The sequence below is a fragment of the Meriones unguiculatus genome, assembly GCF_030254825.1.
Source record: "Meriones unguiculatus strain TT.TT164.6M chromosome 13 unlocalized genomic scaffold, Bangor_MerUng_6.1 Chr13_unordered_Scaffold_40, whole genome shotgun sequence".
Lineage (NCBI taxonomy): Eukaryota > Metazoa > Chordata > Mammalia > Rodentia > Muridae > Meriones > Meriones unguiculatus.
The window spans coordinates 4,259,180-4,269,868 of record NW_026843649.1 but is presented as its reverse complement, the minus strand read 5'-3'; the positions used below and the strand labels follow the sequence as shown (position 1 = coordinate 4,269,868).

Genomic DNA, 10,689 nt, shown 5'->3' with positions numbered 1-10,689 from the left:
GTGGGATCATGCAAAAGCAATTTGCCTTAAGTATTGCCTTTTAGATTCCAGCCTCCATTGATTTATAGGGTGAACATAAGTTTAAGTTCATAGTCCCTAGGAAAGCTGTAGTCTTCATAAAAGCTGACCAGCTTTAAATACCCAAATACTTTTGTTGCCCAAAACATGACTGTTCATGGTTTCTGGTAACCTAACATAATGACTGACCCAAACCACAGATTCTCTTTACTAAAACATAATATCTTTTCCTAACCACAAAAGAACAAATGGATATGACTGTTTTCACGGTTAAACCTACATTTTGCATCAGTTGACTTCTTCAATGACATAAACAAATCCCATAGCCGTAAACCATGACTGATGGAAACAATTCAGTTGTAAAACTCTAAAGATGTTTAAGATTTTCAAGCTCAGAACCTTTGTAACTTTCTGGCACATTGGATGAGGCATCACAGTTCAGCTCCCAAGAAGATTATGTGGCCCTAATCAACAATAGAGCCTGGATGACAATAAAATTTTGTCATCTGTATTGACCTAGTATTTGAGTTGTATTGGATTCAGTGGACGAAAGAACACAAAAGCCTTACCATATTGATTATATTCTCAGATTTCCTCTCCATTTTGAAACTTTGATGATGACATAGAATATAGATATGTGCAAAGACCTCACATTTTAAAACACTCATAAAGTTTCTCTCTGTATGAATTCTTTCAAGATGATGATGATTATACAAATGTGAAATAGCTTTACTCTGCAAATACACTCATAGTCTTTCCTTCCAGTATGAATCCTTTCATTACGATGAAGATGATTGTGAAGAGCAAGTTTTTATTAGATGTCTGTTATGTGCAAAGGCTTTATCACGTGAGTTACATTAATAAGGTTTCTCTCGAGTGTGAGGTTTTTATGTATTAGGAGATGACTGTTATATGGAAAGGCTTTACCACATTTACTACATCCATAAGATTTCTCTCCAGTGTGGGTTCTTTTATGTATTAGTAGAATACGGTTATATCCTATTGCTTTACCACATTGGTTATATTTATAAGGTTTCTCTCCTGTATGACTTCTTTGTCATAGGAGATTACTATTATATCAAAATGCTTTATCACATTCGTTACATTCATAAAGTTTCTATCCAGTGTATATTATTCTATGTACATTGCAAATATTATGGCATGCAAAGGTTTTGACACATTGGTTACATTCATAGGGTTTCACTACAGTAAGTGTTCTTGTTCAAGATGACTCTTACATGAAAAGACTTTTTGATATTGGTTATATTCATAAGGATTTTCTGCAACAAGAATTTTTATGTATTAGGAAAAGATGTTGTAAAAAAGGTGTTCCACACTGCTTACATTCATAAGGTTTTTCTCCAGGATGTGTTCGTTTTGTTTTCAGAGACTACTCTGAAATGCATAGGCTTTATCACATTGGGTGCATTCAAAGGATCTCTCTCCCGTGGGAATTCTTTCATGTCTTAGGAGATGACTGTTCTGTGCAAAGCCTTTACTATACTGGTTGCATTCATAAGGTTTCTCTCCAGTGTGAGTTCTTTTATGTCTTAGGAGATGACTATTACATACAAAGGCTTTACCACATTGGTTACATTCATAAGGTTTCTCTCCAGTGTGTGTTCTTTTGTGTAGCACGAGTTTTCTGTTACATGCAAAGGCGTTACCACATTGGTTACATTCATAAAGTTTCTATCTAGGATGAGTTCTTTCATGTATTAGGAGAAGACTCTTATATCTAAAGGCTTTACCACATTGGTTACATTCATAAGGTTTCTCTCCAGTGTGAGTTCTTTTATGTACTCGGAGATTACTGCTATGTGCAAAGGCTTTACCACATTGGTTACATTCATATGGTTTCTCTCCAGTATGAGTTCTTTTATGTAGCAGGAGACTTCTGTTACATGAAAAGGCTTTACTACATTGGTTACATTCATAAGGTTTCTCTCCAGTGTGAGTTCTTTTATGTACTAGGAGATTACTGCTATGTGCAAAGGCTTTACTACATTGGTTACATACATATGGTTTCTCTCCAGTATGAGTTCTTTTATGTAGGAGGAGACTTCTGTTACATGCAAAGGGTTTACGACATTTGTTACATTCATAAGGTTTCTCTCCAGTGTGAGTTCTTTTATGTGATAGGAGATTACTGCTCTGTGCAAAGGCTTTACCACATTGGTTACATTTAAAAGGTGTCTCTCCAGTGTGAGTTCTTTCATGTATTAGGAGATGACTGTTATGTCTAAAGGCTTTACCGCATTGGGTACATTCATAAGGTTTTTCTCCAGTGTGAGTTCTTTTATGTCTTAGGAGATTACTATTACATACAAAAGCTTCACCACATTGATTACATTCATAAGATTTCTCTCCAGCGTGAGTTCCTTTATGTCTTAGGAGATTACTGTTAGATGCAAAGGCTTTACCACATTGGTTACATTTATGAGGTTTCCCTCCTATGTGAGTCCATTTATGTCTTAAGACATGACTGTTATGTGCAAAGGCATTGCCATATTCATTACATTCATAGTGATCCTCAGCAATATGCATACTTTTATATGTGTGGGGACTCCTGTGATGTGCAAAGACTCTGTCATATTGAGTATCTTCAGGGGGGTTGTCTCCCGTATGACTGTTTTCATACCTGCAAAGATAATTGGCACATATGAAAGCTTTACCACATTCATTACACTAAAGAATCTTTTTGTTTATGTGACTTAATTTTTCAATTTGGTGTGAAGGTAAAGAGGAATTATATCTTGAATTTTCATCATTATTTTTACATTCACGGTGTTCTTCTCTAAGGGTTGTTTTGCATATTTCAAAATAAATGTGATGGTAAAAATATTTGTTACCTGCCTCACATTTATATTATGCTTTCTTCTATAAGATGTTTTACCACAGATCTGTAGAAAACTGAAAGACCTCAGAGCTTTAACACACTGACTGGATTAATAAATTTCCTTATACTGAGCACCATACTAAATATGCAAAGATAACTGTGACCAACTGAATAATTTCTTTATATTCCTAAAACTTACATTTTCTACAGTGTGATTTTGTGAGAATTCCTAATCAAGTTGCATAACCAGTTAATTGATATTGGTGTAGAGTGTGTGAAAGTGTGTGAATGCTGATTGCTGAGTCAGCAGAGAGCTAAGGGCTGAGGATATCATAGAATTGTTAGTTCTATGGCTCATAACCTGTCCTATATTTTGCAAACATTTGTCCTTCCTTACTTATCTATTGGAAATAATAAAGAGCGAACAACTGATAGCAGGGCACAAAATGGAGGACAGAACTTTTGAGTGAGAAAGGGTTGCTGGGAAGAAGAAAGCAAATGACAGGCGGATCACCAGCAGGCCAGTGATGTTATAGACGGACATCAAAATGAGCAAAGAGGTAGAGCTGGCCATGCATTGGGACACTGTGCTAGGTTCATTTGTGTTAGGGATAAAAGGTTTCAGAATCTGCCCAGTTAAATTGCCTAAGCTGAAAATATTAAAAAGGCTCTGTTATAATTTGTACTTCTGGCAGCTCTGAATAGCCCATATAAAGCATACTAAGTAGAAATTTTTAAACATGTACTCAAAATGGGGACTAGTATACCTTTTACTTGTTCTGGGTGGTACATTGTTTCTTTCAATATACATAAACTAACATGACTTTTATTCATTGTTATATATGATGTAACTATTAATATAATAATTATAAATGACATGATTTCACGATGTATTCACAAATTTGATTTTTGTTTATCACAGACATGTGCTATAGGGATTATGGTTTTTCCACAACAACATTCTTGATTCTAAAAAACTGCCCTTCTCACAAAACTCAGCACCATTACAACAAGTATATGAGTAACCCCATTTTACTATGGACTAGTTGATTAGTATAATGTTTTGGATATACATTCATCACCTATTTACTGTGAATAAATTTGGCAATATCTTAGTTGTAGGAGGCTAAACAAATTGAAGTTCTACCTCTAATGCTAATGAAGCTATGATTTAAACATTGATCTTGTGTAAGGTATGATTTCCTTGCATTCTTTCTTAGAGGAGTGCCTTGCAAACAAACATCAAATAACTAACATGGAGGGACATGGTTTAGTAACAAGATATTCATCATCAATAAATACACTTAAAGTAGTACATTTACACTGTCCCTTCTCTTTCAAACTTCCAGAACATATCAAAATTTTCTCAGGACCATATTCATATCAGCTTACAATGAAAATTACCTTGCATGTTTTTTAGAACTTTGACAATGCTCTTCTATATTATGATTTTCCCAATTGCAGCCTAAAATACAGATATAGAAAATGTATGATTTATTATTGGAAATAAGACAAAATTTAAGTCATGATCTCTGGTCAATCAAAGAACCATTCACCTCATTCTTCCTCATCCTCAAGAGAAATTACCGAAGCACTTCAATAATGAATAATGAGTTTTCCCCATATTTTAAAAAGTAAGGAAAACTCACTGTCCTACCTATAGCGGTAAGGTTACTGTAGATCTCCAGCATTACATCTTTGTAGAGATTCCTCTGAGAAGGATCCAGCAAAGCCCACTCTTCTCGGGTGAAGTTCACATGCACATCATTGTAGGACAATGCAGTCTAAAATATCCACACACATGTACAACAGAAAGCATGATACTTAGAATAATGGAAATGTATCCTTCATTTGCAATATTTTCAAAGTATTCTGGTGTTTCTACTTATTTTGTGACACACAAGTTTTAATGTAATAACTAACTCTTTTTAGGAGGAAGATGAATAGTGAAGTTCACCTCTATTTTTTTTCATCCTTTAACTAGGATATAGACTTGCAAGGGAAATGTCAATCAACAGATAAAGAGAGAGAGTCACAGAGAGTAAACAGATCAACAGTACTGAGCCCACATGAGAGAAATAGTATAAACAATTCCTGAGTCTTATAAGAATGGGCAGGCTGGGTGTATTTTCTGATGACTTTAATTCCGAAATCACTTAGGAAACAGAGGCTGGTGTATCTCATAGAGCTGGATGGTAGCCTGCTCTATGTAATAAGTTCAAGGACACTCAGAGGTACATAATAAGATCCTGAATAATACACAAAAATTAATCAAACAAGATAAAAAAAAACTTAAAGATATTTCTCAAGTTTCTACAAAGTGTTACACATTCACTCCAGTTCTGCATACATGTCTAGAAAGCTGAAGTGCCTCATTTTAAACTGTAATATTAAGGTGATCTTTTTAAAATGAAATGTATGTTGGAACAATTACAAAATGAGAGGTGAAAATATTAGCAATTTAAATGTTGATCATCAATAGGCAATACGGGAAATGGAGGTATGGCTCAGTGGTTAAGATCAGTGTCTGTTCTTCCAGGGCACCTGGGTTAAATTCCAACACCCAAATGACAGCTAACAGCTGACTTAACACAAATATATTCAATAAAGTACTCGCAAAACAAATCCAAGAACACATCAAAGAAACACATGGTTCAACATATGAAAATCCATAAATGTAATCCACCATATAAACAAACTGAAAGACCTAGATCACATGATCATTTCATTAGGTGAGAAAAAGACTGACAAAATCCAACCCTCCTTCATGTTAAAAGACTTGGAGAAATCAGTCATAGAAGGAATCAAACACATACTTAACATAATAAAGACTGTAAAAAGCAAGCTGATAGCCAACATCAAATCATTTGGAGAGAAACTTAAAGAAATTTCACTCATGTGAGGTACAGGACAAGGATGCCTCCCCTCTCCATATCTCTTCAATATACTCCTTCAGTCCTAGCTAAAGCAATAATACAACTGAAGGTTATCAAGGAGATACAAATTGGAATGGAAGAATTCAAAGTATCACTATTCACAGACGATTTACTAGTATTCCTAGGTGACCAAAGAAATTATACCAGAGAATTCCTACAATTGATATATACTTTCCACAAAGTGGCTGGGAACAAAATTAATTAAAAATTTCATTAGTCTTCCATACACACACAAAAAAAGTGCTGAGAATGAAATTTGGGAAACAGCCTAAACAGTATCCACAAACAACATGAAGTCAAAGAACTCTATGGCTAGAATTTGAAGTCTTTAAAGAAAGAAACTGAAGCAAATATCAGAAGATGGAAACATCACCCGAACTCATGGATATATAGGATTAACCTAGTAAAACAGCATTCAATTTTTATTTTCTTTTATTAATTACCGATTATTAAATTGTATCCCCCCCTATAGCGCACTTCCTCCTCCCCTCCCAAATGCTCCCTTCATCCCCTTCTCTAAAAAAGCATTCTTAAAAAAATGCAGTCTACGGATTCAATCCATTTCCTAACAACATTCCAACGTAATTCTTTACAGACCTTGAAAGAGAAAACATTAACTTCAAATGGAAAAATAAAATACCCTTGATAGAAGAACAATCCTGTACAATTGGAATAAAGACACAGAAATAAACCCACACTCCTATTGGAACTTTACTTTCAACAAAGAAGCCAAAATGGTACAATGGAAAAAAGACAGCAATTGGTGGTAGTCTAACTAAATGTCTGCATGTAGAAAAATGAAAATAGGCTCTTTGTATCACCCTGAGAAACTCAAGTCCAAGGGGATCAAATAAATTCACATAAAACCAGAGCTCTAAATCATTTAGAAGACAAGGTGGAGAAAAGTCTGGAATTCATTAACACAGGAGAACCACAACAATCTGAGATCAATAATTATTAAATGGGATCTCAAGAAACTGAAAAGAACACTATCAATAGAACAAAACAGCAGTCAATAGATTGGGAAAATTTCTACACCAACCCTATATCAGAAAGAAAGGTAATATCCAAAATATACAAAGAACTTAAGAAATTAAACACCAACAAATCAAATAATCCAATTTAAAAATGGGGTTCAGAGCTAAACTGAGAAGCCACCAGAGAGGAATCTCAAAAGGCATAGAAGCACTTAAAGAAATGATCAAAGCCCTTGGACATCAGACAAATGGAAATCAAAACAACTCTAAGATTCCATCTTATACCACTCAAACTCAAGTGACAACACATTCTGGTGTGGATGTGGAGAAAAGGGAATTTTCTTCCACTGCTGATGGGAGTGTAAATTTGTACAACTTCTCTAAAATCAATCTGGTGTATTCTCAGAAAACTGGGAAGAGTTCTACCTCAATACCAAGCTATACCACTACAGGGAATATATCCAAAAGATGGTCCATTATAGAATAAGGATATTTATTCTACTATGTTCATACCTGTTTTATTCATAACAGCCAGAAACTGAGGAATGGATAAAGAACTTCTAGTACATTCACACAATGGAATACTCCTCAGTTATTAAAAATAAGAAATCATTAAATTGCATGCAAAAGGATTGAACTAGAAAAGATCATCCTGAGAGAAGTAACCCAGACACAGAAAAAAAAAAACATATTGCTTATAAGCAGATATTAGACCTATAGTACATGATAAGTATACTATAATCCACACACCCAAAAAAGCTAAGTAACAAGTAGGGTCCATGGGAGATTGGCAGAATGTTACTCATAATAAAAAAACAGGACAGCAGAAGTGGATGAACAGAGGGAACTGGGGAGAAGTTGGAATGGGGAGGGAAACAAATGTGGGTATCACATGTGGGTAGAATTATAGTAGGAGGTGAGAGGGCTGGGAACAAGAAGGGAAACTGAGGGGGTTTCTCTTTGGAGTCATTTGACAGGGAAGGTTCCTGAGAGGACCTGGGTGTGACTCTAGCTGAGACTCCTAATGGAGGGTCAGGGGAAAAGAGTCATAGAAAATGAAATGACCACCTCCTAGCCAAACAGGACTAGTGTAGAGAGGGAACAACAACTGAACCACAAAACCCATGATCCAAAAATTACCCTGCCTACTACAAGTTTAGCTATAATGAGGGAACAAAGATTGAGAGAAAGTCCAAACAGTAATTGAGCCAACCTGAGACCCACCTTACACTAGACAGCCAACCAATGAAACTGTAAATGTTGCTTTGCTGTACTTGTAGAAAAGAGCCTAAACATACCTCTCAGAGGCTCCAACTAGCAGCCAATGGAGACTTATGCTGGAACTTGCAAGTTAGCATGGGCTGGATCTCTGGGGTTCTAATGGAAGTACTGGGGGAAAAATGGAAGAACCTGAAGGGGATAGGAAGCCGCAAGAAGACCAACAGAGACAAGTAACTGAGATTCAGGGTAGGGTTTACAGAAAATGAGACATTAACTAAGGAGCATGATGCATGTTCAAGGCATAGGTCTCTTGAAATTATCTGTACAATGGGCAGCTTGGTCAATGTGGGTTGAGTGGTAAGTGGAGGGCACTGTTTCTAATAGGAACTCTACTGCCCACTTTTAGATAATCTCCCTGTCAGGCGTACCTTGCCTGGCCTTAGTGAATGAAGATATGCTCAGTCCTGATGTGACTTGATGTGATGCAATAGGGTGACACAGGGAGAGTAGGGCTCCATTTTTCTTGGGGGGGGGGAGGAAGGAAGAAGGGTGAGGGTGGATTGAGAGTAGGGGAAGGAGAGATAGCCTTTGGATGTAAAGCCAAAAAACAAAATAATTTCTTTAAAAAAATTAAAATACTCAGAAAGAGAGAGAGACAGTGGGCTAGAGAGGGGATAAGGGAGGAGGCTGTAGCTGGGATACAAAACAAATATAATAAATAAAAGTAAAAAAAAAGAATAATATTAATACATTATCTGAAAAATCCAGAGTGAAAACTGGCAACAGGACCTTGACCATCAAATTAGAATGGTCAAAATAAACCCCCAAAAGTGTCATCAAGTCTTCATATATCTGTCATAGCCTAAGAACACAGTTATATTACACACATATAACATGCTTTTATAAAATAAATCTCATTGTTGTGGCATTACCTATCACCTCTAGAATATTCTCTTACAAGGCAGAACTTCAGCATGATGTGCCATATAGTAACAAATGAGAACATAAAGAAGCATGTAAGTTTAAACAATATATACATACACACATACATTCTATTAAGCATTTTAACATTAACATTGGTAAAATATGTTGACAAAACAGAACACATTGGGGATACATCTTCCATCTTTGCACATCAGAAAGCTGACACATGAGAATCAAGAATTCAAATGTAGCCTTGACTAATTACTTAACATTCAATCCAGGTATGAAAACGAACATCACCATCTAAGAAATCAGTCCCCAATTTTACCTCTACGTTAATTAATTTTTTAGATCATGATCAGTATGAGAAATATTTGAGGCCAAATTACCACACAAATGACCTCTAGCTTACTTTTTCATGGAGCCTATTTTCCACTGAAATCCTATGACCTCCACTTCCTCTATATGTACTACACTCAACATTCTGAACTTCCAGGTCCTATAGGAAGAGCCAATTAAGCTTTGGCTTTTGCCATCTCAAGTCCTGATATTTTACACATTCCTAAAAAAGAGAACATTCTGAGGTCTGTCAGGAGCAAAGTCACTTTGGCATAACTTTTTTTTTTCCTCCTAAAATGCTACTGTGCTACTGTGATTGAATCCCCTAACCACAAACATCTCAGGTCATGAATTGGTTTGCTTGTTTGGTCAAGTCAGATCAAACTCCATCATTTTTTAAGCCTAGGAAACTCAAATTTCATGAAAACTTAGGCAAAAACCATGGCAATTATTGTTTCCTGCCTTGATCTCTTGTTTCTTCATCATTTTGTGCTTAGCTAGCTTTTTTATCCAACCCTGGGCCGCTTGCTCAGGGATACTGCCACCCTCAATTTAAGAGCCTTCTACAGAAATCATCAGTCAACACAATCTCTCACCTACATAGAAAACAGCCATTTTCTCAGTACTTTATTTATTTATTTATTTATTTATTTATTTATTTTTAGTTTATATCCTGCTTGCAGCTCTGTACATCCTCTTTTCCTGGTATCATCCTCCCACCCTCTTCCCCTCCTCCTCCTCCTCTTCTTCTCAGGCAAAGGGAGCCTCCCCATACCATCTCTTCTCAACACATCAAGTTATGTATGAACTAAGTGCATCCTTCCCTGAGGTCAGACAATGAAGTCCAGCTAGGGCAAAGTAATTCATAAACAAGCAGCTGTGTCCATGTCACTAGTTAGCCCCCATTTCAAAGGCTAGGTGACTAACATGAAGACATGTTGGATATGTGTAGGGTGCCTAAGTCCAGCATCAGCCATTTTATAATGGAATGCTACCAGCTGAATTTACCATGGAAAAAAATAACTCAGAATTTTAAGAAGGATTATGAAGAAGTATTACACATAGAGACAAATATGACTTCTGTACTTACTTTACAACACAACAATGAAAATTGTGCACAATTTTTTGTGAAAGAACACAGCAAAAATTCCAAGAACATAAGCCCCAAAATATAGTCAAGATTTCTTCAAGACACCTAAGGAAACTCAACCCAGAAAAATTTGAAGTAGACATATGTTACCTCTGATTGTATACATATAGAAATTAAATAAACAGAAATGTAATGACTCCCACGAAAATAACCCAAATTAACCCCTACACTATTCTAGATACAACTGATAATTTCTTTTAAAGTCCCCATGCTCTAGACCTCTCTCTGTAAATGGAGGTCACCAGAAAGGTGGGCTATTGGGCTGTAGGTCATTCCCCCTAGTGA

General features: G+C 36.0%; 1 pseudogene; it reads right to left on the bottom strand.

Annotated features, from left to right (window-relative positions):
- Positions 1 to 1,298: 1,298 nt before the first annotated feature.
- On the bottom strand, positions 1,299 to 2,301 carry LOC132651171 (zinc finger protein ZFP2-like; annotated as a pseudogene).
- Between the last annotated feature and the right edge of the window lie 8,388 nt (positions 2,302 to 10,689).